We start from the raw sequence: 9,366 nt of genomic DNA, 5'->3' as shown, positions 1-9,366 counted from the left end.
TCCCTCTACTCAGTTTTGATGGAGCGCTGACGCCAACAGAATAAACTGCACCGAGGAGTCAAATAGCGGGAGAGAGTGAAGAAACCAGGAGTCCTAAAAAACAAACACAATGCGCGCAGATCGTTCGCCGCCGTTTGGGTTACGTCACACAACCCGTGATCCGCGCTTGGCCTATCGCAATGTTTTATTCGGCGTCGGGCGAGAATCAGCCTACCGCTGCGTTGACTGCGTGCGAAGTCGACGTCTCCTGCACCGTTTTCGTCGGCTTCTCGTGTTCCTTCTTCCTTTGTGTGTGTTGCGCCATTTTGTATTGCCCTTTGCAAAAGGACGGCGTGGTTCGGAGTCGGCCCCGCACACGAAGCTGCAGTCTCCAACCAAGTCCGCCTGATTACGGTAAGTGTGCTGCGTGTTTTTATTTACTTGAAGACTTTGTGGAGCTTGTGGTGTAGGATACAAGCGCGTGCGCCGAGCTTATGCGAAACATGCATCTGAAGGCAGCCGGCGTGCGCTCGTATTGTGCTCCACATGACGACAGAAGGCTGTCCGCTAGCATTCGTTAAGGGAAAGTTGTAGGCGCAATATATTTGTATAGAGAACGTGAATTTTTCACGCCTATTTGTGCAAAGTGTGTCCATGGTTTGGTTTGTGCGTCTTAACGTCACAAATTGAAAGGTTACGTATAGGCAACCTGCAGTGGCCAGGCGGCGCTAGTGGAGCGCAGCGTTCAGCGCCGCCAACGGCGGCGCCGAATAATCTGAGGCGGCCGGCGCGGTCGGGTTGCGTTCGCGTTGTACGGCTGGAAGCATCTCGGCTCTCATTTTCTGCAGTTTTAAGGCAATCGAATGTCTTCAGAGCTACTTCTGAAAACCAATACTGGCGAAAGGACACCGCCTATTCGAGAATGGTCATGTTTTGAACGTGAACAGTGTCGATGTCACCGCGAAGTGCGCGCCGCTCGCGACTGAACACCCGCGCGCCCAGCCTTGAATTTCGCGTGTGTAGACGGAACATTTTTTTTTGTAACAAAATTTATTCTCTCAGGGCATCAGTCTGATATGTGATGATGAATTAAGAAATGATTAAATGAATGAAAAATGTTGTAAACGTAGCTTTTCATTTACCTATTGCGTTCACACCTCATACCCAAACATTGAAATTGCAGAGAGAACCTGAAAAGAGATTGATCGCCGTTTCTTCTTTTTTTGTTCTTGCTTTTTGATTACAGCAGCATAATAATTTCCTGGCGGTTTTGCTTTACAGTTTAATATCATGACGAACACTTTTGTTCGTGGTGCCCCTTTCGACAGTGCCGCGGAGGTTACAGGAGGCGTGGTGCGGTACCCGTTACGGATGTCGTGGCGATTGCAAGCACTGTGCGGTTGTAGCGTGCGTCATCAACGAAAACTGCGCGTGTCGGGGGCGGGGAGTAGGGGGCCTCGTACACCGTTGGAAAAATAAAGCTCTTAACAACAACAACTGGCATGCATTTTGTACCTCCGTACCTCAAGCTCAAGCTTGGGGAAAGCCGGCGGGTAATGCTGGCACTCACGGCAAAGCTTTCGTAAAGGGGGTCGTTAAGAGTTAGGATTTTTTACTGTTGCTACTAATGATGAAACAGTCTATCATCTGGGACAAGAAACTGTTGAGCAGCTTCAGCAGTCGGTGTAAGAAATGTTTGGCGCGGAACGATAGAACGAAGTTACATTCTCAACAGTATCACGGGCCTCTACACTCTCTCACTTCGACTTTTTCAACACCTTAAGAACTAATTTACAGATAAATATGCTTATTCAAATCTGTAATTGGAAGTTTTGAACATATTTTGGCTTTGTGGTTCTGAATAGACCCGCATTAGAAATCCGGTTCACAGATCCACGAACATTTTTTATTTTTTTATTTCGCCTCCGTTTAAATGCCGCTGGAATACGATGCTGCGGCTGCGCGGCTTTGTTGCTTTTCTGGCGCTACTTCCTTTAAAAGGACAATTCCACTCGACCTTGCACAGCATATACCAGTACACGCCAGATTTTACAGCGCGGAGCGCGTGCTGAGTAGTGGGCCTCAACCAGCGTGCGACTCCCCGATTAAGAAGTTTATACGGTTTCCTCCGCTCACAGCGATCGTCTTATTTTAGCTTCTTGGCGTCTGCACGCCAATGGCCCCATAACACAACGAATTTCAGTTACATTACTCTCTCGCAGCCCCTATCTCCTTCTCTCATCATTCTCCCCAGGTTCTCCCAGCAGGCGGTACGCTTAGGTTTCCTTCATGATTGGGGCAGTCTTTCTCGCCGCCCCTGCGCTTATTTTTATTCTTGTTCACATCCGTAGTAGTCGAAGTATCGCACGAGACCACCGAAGTCACTAAATGAGTAAATCACACTCACTGGCACAATAAAAAGCGAACGCAGAAGGAACACAGCGGCCACAACATATACGGCGTCTGCTTCTGCGCCGCCTCAGTATTAGCTCCCGTCGGCCGCCAGGTGGCGCCACATGTCTCAGAAAACTCCATTGCAGGTTGCCTATAAGAGGTGATTAGGAAGGAGTTGCTGTGGAGATGGGGTTGCTGAATATATGTGATAATGGCGTGGCTCACGGCCAGGGTGCTCACGGCACATTGTGCAAGTAATTTTCAAAGCGCGCATGGACCGCACGTTGGGCGTGATACAGGTGCATAAGTTAAATGGTACGTTGTTCTCGGTGATTGAAGAGCAGCAGTCAGAGAGGGCTCTCGCGTGTTCAAAAGCAGGAAACCCAGCAGCGGGTTGAAATATTGTGGTGTTGACCGGAGTGATGTCACGAGGCTCATATTTTCAACGTGTGCATTCGCCTATTAAAAGCACAGGACAGTGCTGGCTGTTTTTTTATGTGCTGTTTTCTTTATATCAAAATGCACGGATCAATTTTGAGTGTTTTGCTACTTTTGGTGACTGCAGACATTGAAAGGATTAACATCCGATGCCTGGCGAGCTGCCGTCTGTTTGAAGATCGTTTTATCTCTCTTTGACGCCTAGCCGCCAGGGCAGGGTATGTGGCGTGCGCGGAAAATTTGGAAGATGGCGTCTTGCTGACGCTCATAGTCGATTTGCTCAAGCAGCGGGGCCTAGCGCCCGCCTGAACACCTGCGTCCTTCGGCGCTGCTCTTGGGAGCTATCATATAACTCGTCGCTGAGGGCCACAGTGCGGCCATGGTGCCCCAGCTTGTCTTTCGTCTACCGCGTGACCACCTCCAGTCCGCAGAGAAAGGTGTTTGATAACAATACCTTCTGTCTCTTTTTTCTTTTTGCTGGGACGATGTTCGCTGAAAGCCTCAGCCAGCTTTTCTCTGTACGTAAGTAGGCGAACGTACGCGCGGAAAAAACCGCGTGCCAAGCGTTACACGACTCCAGTCAACATCACAGTAGAGCGGCCCGCTGCTGCGTTTTGCCCAGAGAGCCGTCTGCGTGGCAGCCCCGCCACCATGGTCGCATGCGCAGAGAAAGGTGTTTGATAACAAGATTTTGTCTTTCTTCGGCCGCAGGGGCATCTTCTCTTGAGCCAAAACAAAGTCAAATATAGTATGAGTTCGCAGTGCTATTACTTTTAAATAATTTTGTTTCTAGAATTAGAAGATATTGTAAACATTTTTTTTATTTAGATGGGCAAAGTTGTAGCTGTAATCCTTATGGTTTGTCAGTAGTCATTTTCCAATCGAGTCTATTTTGTGTACATATATTATTATATTTCCTCTTTAATAGATAGCCTCATGTTGTAGAAGCAGTGTTCTTGCTAGAAAAACTTGTTCTAAATCAAGAAAGGCGGGTTGCACCATGCTGAGAGTTTTTGCTCATCTTACAACTGGACAGTTTATATTAATATAGAAACAATAGTCCTGTATGTTATTATTCTCGAGATTCATTTCATATTTGTAAGTGTACATATGCAAAGTATGTTGCAAATCATAATTGTTTTGTGTACCCGTGATGACGTTTTATGTGAAGTAATGTGGTTTTCACATGCAGGCTCAGACATGGGGGACATCCATCGAGTTGTGCTTGCAGTAGATGAAGAAGAGTGCATTAGCATTGCAAGCATGGAGAAAGCAATGGCACTACTACTTGAAGCGTTCTTCGTGTTCAATATCTCCTATCCACCTGGCGCCCTCTTACTATGGTGTTTTCTCAGAGGTAAATGAGTTTCAAATGATGGAAAAAAACCTTTTCATCAGGTGTTGTAATTTCTGTACTGGTTACATATTTAAGACATAAGTGTTACTATAAGGATAAAGCCCTTTAGTTTGCTAGGAAATAAATAGAATTTCATCTCTAGGTTTTGAGCAATTTAATCATTGCTGAGGCTTTGTATATATTGGGGTTCCATAGAACAACTTGCACAAGTGGTATTTTTTATTTTTATGACTGGGAAAGGTGAATAAACACTCTGCACTTGGATCAACCATGCCATCATGAAACTGTTGATGGCAATTGCTGAAGGGACTTGTAGAGCAACTGCTGGTTCATTCTTTAGTTGTGCCTGACTATCATGCGTAAAAAAGTTACTTAGCAGGTAATTATCATGGCAAGATGACAGTCTTAAATAATTTACACTAGTAAATATCATGCATATTAGTAATGCATTTTACATCAAGTGCTTAATACATTTCTGACTTGCATAAAAGTTTCTGAAAATTTACTGTCGCACTTAATATGCACTACAACGCACAAGATGCAGTAGGAGCTATGTTCTTGGCACACACTGACTATAGCCTTGCTCACAATTTATTCATTCAGTTGAAGAAATGGATAACAGAGTTCATTTATTATATGACAAGTTGCATGCTCTCCCTAAATGCTCACTAATTTATTGTTGCATGGATGCCAGAATTGATTCACTCATGATGCGTGGCAACTCGTATTGAGCATGACAGTACATTCTATTTACTTTGTTGAATAGGAAGCAACCAATTTGTTAATGAGATCTAATAGCCTCCTTTACTGAACTCTAGCTGATGTCCACGTAACTACCTGAAGGTTTTGAGTTCGCGTCCTGTGTTTTGGGCTGATATTTAAGACTTTCACGGTAATAATGTGAAAATGTTGTTTCATTGCTGTTGCTCATCGTCATATGTAGAGGCTGCTTCGATTTATTTAGCTGCATCTTGAAGTAAGTTAAGTCTTTTGCCCTAACTGCAACCTACTACTATTGAAGATTACCCTGTTTTCCTCTTGAAGCATGTATAGTAGGAAATGATTCTGTATAGTTGAGCATATTAAGAGTGTAAACATGTCTGCCATCAGGATGTCCCAAACATGTTTCTCTTCACCACTTCAGCATACTCAGCCTCAAAGAAGATTATGCACTATAAACATTCAAGGCATTCTAGACAAGTATATGCCAAAATATATGAGTCACATTATATATGACATTGAAATCAGTTTTGAGTAGGTCAAGAATGATTTTCCTTGCCCCCTCTTTTCTAATTGCTTTTGCTTCATTAGTGTTGCAAAAATGAAATAACTGTTAAACCTAGCTTGCCATTATTTTGCAGGTATATCATGGGCACATCTTTTATAAACTGAAGCAAATTCCCACAAATTTTTTTTTCACCTTTCCCACGACTTTTTAGTAGCCTGTATCTATGTGTAATCAAACAATAAACACTATGCTGCTCAACAAAGATATTGATTTATTTATACCACGCATTACTTTGATTAGGATAGCACATGTTACCTCAAATATCTCCATCACTAGCCTTGGTAGAACGAGAGAAAGAAGAGGGTTTACACGGTATGATGGAGCACTGAACAAGGGTAAAGGGGGTACGCCTCAGTTCGCAGGTAGAGCCAACGTTTCGACAAGTGGACTTGTCTTCATCTAATAACAAGGGTAAAGGGGGAAGACCTTAGTTCGCAGGTAGAGCCAACGTTTCGAAAAGTGGACTTGTGTTCGTCTAAGCCCAGACGAAGACAAGTCCACTTGTCGAAACGTTGGCTCTACCTGCGAACTGAGGCGTACCCCCTTTACCCTTGTTCGGTGCTCCATCATACCGTGTAAACCATCTTCTTCCTGTCGTTCTACCAAGGCCGGTGATGGAGATATCTAAAGGTAACATGTGCTATCCGAATCAAAAGTAATGCGTGGTATAAATAAATCAATATTTTTGTTGAGCATTATAGTGTTTAATGTTCGATTACGCATAGATACAGGCTACTAAAAAGTCGTGGGAAAGGTGAAAAAAAAATATGGGAATTTGCCTCAGTTTATAAGAATATATGGAAGATGTGCCCATGATATAACTGCAAAATAATGGCAAGCTAGGTTTAACAATTATTTCATTTTTGCGACACTAACGAAGCAAAGTAATTAGAAAAGAGGAGGCAAGGAACACAATTCTTGACATACTCAAAATCCATTCCCATGTCATATTTCCATGTCATGCCAGACGAAGACAAGTCTACTTATCGAAACATTGGCTCGACTTGCGAACTGAGGCGTACCCTCTTTATCCTCGTTCAGTGCTCCTTCGTACCATCACTGGCCTTGCCATTTTTAGACAAATTATTGAGTATATGCTGGAACTACTCCTCCATGCATATCTTTACTTTCTTGCTTCTCCCACCCCTCTGCTTTTTAATGCGCCATTGTTAGCAGCGTCGCTCACCAAATCAATCTAATTTATTTTACTATTCATATTTTACAGGTACTTTGGAAAAATAAACCCTTTCAAGGGCCGAGGAAAAGGGCCAGCCAGCGGTATTTCACCGAGGTCGTTGAGCCTGCTACGGGTGTTTTTACACTGGTGAGGTGACCGTTGAATTGATCACAGTCACTGTTATGTGGCATGTGCTACTGTGATAGCTTATAGCAGTGGCTAGAGTTAATGCACATCTACACAATGCGTTAGGATTTCCTTCACTCCTCTTAGTTCAAGGAACCTCATTCCTACATGAAAAGCTTTTTAAAGAAAGTGTTGTTCAGTGTGACTTGATTGATGCACCATTAGACATGAAAGGCTAAGTTGAAAATTGTGTAGTGCATTAAGAAAGAATTTATTTGTATTATAAATTCATCTGAGAATAAGGCGAGGAAATATTCGGCGGCAGCTGGCAGTTGCTGTGGTAGTTAAAGTAAATTGCAAAAAAACCCTTTACTGTGATTATTTCTTGCAGCTCCAAAAATTTGAATATCTGTAGTTGCTGAGATTTGAAGCAGGCAATGTGCAAAACGACCAACTATGTAGCATTCAAAGGCGAAATTTCTGAGCTGTGAGTTTTCCGACTCTCGATTATTTCGACATTTTCATGGAACCACAGCAGTAGTCATAGAACCAATGTTTCAAGTTTTTCAAACCTTTTTGTATTTGCCGCAGTGCTGCTGCAAAGAGCCGAACCACTATATAATATGCAGAGTGGAAAGTCAATAATTCAGAATTCAAGGGGCCCGAAAATGTGATCAGACAGAAAATTTAATTCAGAAAGGAGCCTAATAAAAGCAAGCCTATTATCAACAGTGGGTTCATTCAGTACATACGAATGGCTGCAAGCTCTTACTGTTCTTAGATATCGTCCACTGCCAAAGCTTGCACTGCTCAAATTTCGCAGAGCTCACATGTGCTTGCTTTCTTCGCAAATACAACAATCTTGATTAATTCATCATTAAGAGATGAGGTAAATGCTTAGAATTTTTGAATAACCCTATGAAACTGACAAGAACTGCCAAGAACATACAGCATCACAGTACTTTTGCCTAATGAACGCTCTGAATATTATTCAAAACCATGCGCCAAGGACCATTTTTTCCATTTAATCTAGTGTTCTGCTTTTGCACACATTCTTGGAAATGTTCAAGAAAAGATCCAGAATTGTGAGTGCCTTCGCACACCTTTCTGCAGTGCAACGCAGTAGCAGTAGTGGTTTTTCGCAGCTATAACTGCCATGTTTTGAAAGTGGTTAGCCACATGAACTACAAGACTATGCAGGGAAGTGTCCCACAAAATGTGGTTGTTCAGTGAGCTCAAAGAAAAAATATGTAGCGCAAAAAGACATGGACACAAGCAGGAGAGACATGCAGTGCAGCAAATGTTTATTTTAGTAAAGAAATGTTTTTATACCTTCATGTCACAGTGGACCATCAGGCATGCACTAGCAAAGCGTATCTGACAGATACACAAGTTGCCTTGACAACAGTGCGACCGAAGGGTTGCTTGCATAATTTTCTTTAGAAAGGGACGATCCACTGGGCTTCAATTATTTCACGTGTTAACCTGTTTTTATGCACTTTTAAAATCGCACGTTTTCTGAGATGGGGAATGCATTCACACACATGGAATTGGGTCGATAAACCTTTCCCGCACATGCACTCAAGCATCTGCCCACTTGTGCTACATATTGTTTGCCATAGCCCATAGGAGAGATAAATTGGATAGACAACATTTTCAGTGCAATAAATGGATTTTTCTTCAAGCTTCATTGTGCAGCTAACTGCCTTATTGAGTTTTGAAAACGTTTTCATGCACAGATGACTCAACTTATAAGGAGCCGAAAAATAGAACTCTGCCACTGGGTTGCTGGGCTCAAAGGAAAATAGCGCAGTGATCTAGCAGCAGAGCGGGTTTTTCGGCTCCTAACAAGTTGAGTCGTCTGTGCACAAAAACTTTTTCAGAGCTCAATAAGCCGGTTGGCTGCTGCACAAGGAAGCTTGGGCAAAAATTTGTTTATTGCTTCGAGAATGTTCCCTACCAAATTCCTCACCCATGTGGCAAACAATATGTAGGAGAAATGGGCAGATGCCTGAATGATAAGCTTCGGGACCATGGGCTGGGCGTAGAAGAGCATGTGCGGGAAAAGTTTGTCGCCCCACTGCCATGTGTTTGAATACATTTCCCATCTCAGAAAGCCTGTGGTTTTAAAAGTGCATAAAAACAGGTTAACACGTAAAATAATTAAAGCCCAGTGATTGTCCCTTTTCAAAGAAAATTATGCAAGCAGCCCCTTGGTCGCACTTTGTCAAGGGAACTTGTGTATCTGTCAGATATGCTTTGCTAGTGCATGCCTGATGGTCCACTGTAATATGAAGGTACAAAAACCTTTCTTTACTAAAATAAACATTTGTTGGAAGTTCGCACATGTGTGTCTTGACCGTGTGTCCATGTCTTTTTCTGCTATGCTTCTTTCCTTTTATACCATGAACCAACACGCCCAAGCATCTACCCTTGAGTGAACTCACAGTGGCAGGTTTATTTTGAGTCTAAACTTCGTCGAAGCCCATGTTTGCCTTAGGCTTGCAGAACCACTACAGCCATTGTCATCGATTACTGCTTGTCGTCTATGTAAACAATTTGCTGAGACAGTCAAGCATCAGAACGGAAACAAAACTGCGAATCTCT

At 43.1% G+C, this 9,366-nt stretch overlaps 1 long non-coding RNA gene across 1 annotated transcript; it reads left to right on the top strand.

Annotated features, from left to right (window-relative positions):
- The first annotated feature begins 221 nt into the window (after positions 1–221).
- LOC146178058 (uncharacterized) lies at positions 222–6,780 on the top strand. The gene is made up of 3 exons (XR_014701426.1): positions 222–393; positions 4,004–4,168; positions 6,682–6,780. It is a non-coding gene; the product is annotated as an uncharacterized LOC146178058 (long non-coding RNA).
- Positions 6,781–9,366: the final 2,586 nt, after the last annotated feature.

Source organism: Amblyomma maculatum, chromosome 10 (genome assembly GCF_055883805.1).
Source record: "Amblyomma maculatum isolate TAMU_Amacu chromosome 10, ASM5588380v1, whole genome shotgun sequence".
Taxonomy (NCBI): Eukaryota; Metazoa; Arthropoda; class Arachnida; order Ixodida; family Ixodidae; genus Amblyomma; species Amblyomma maculatum.
This window is presented reverse-complemented; position numbering and strand designations above follow the sequence as displayed.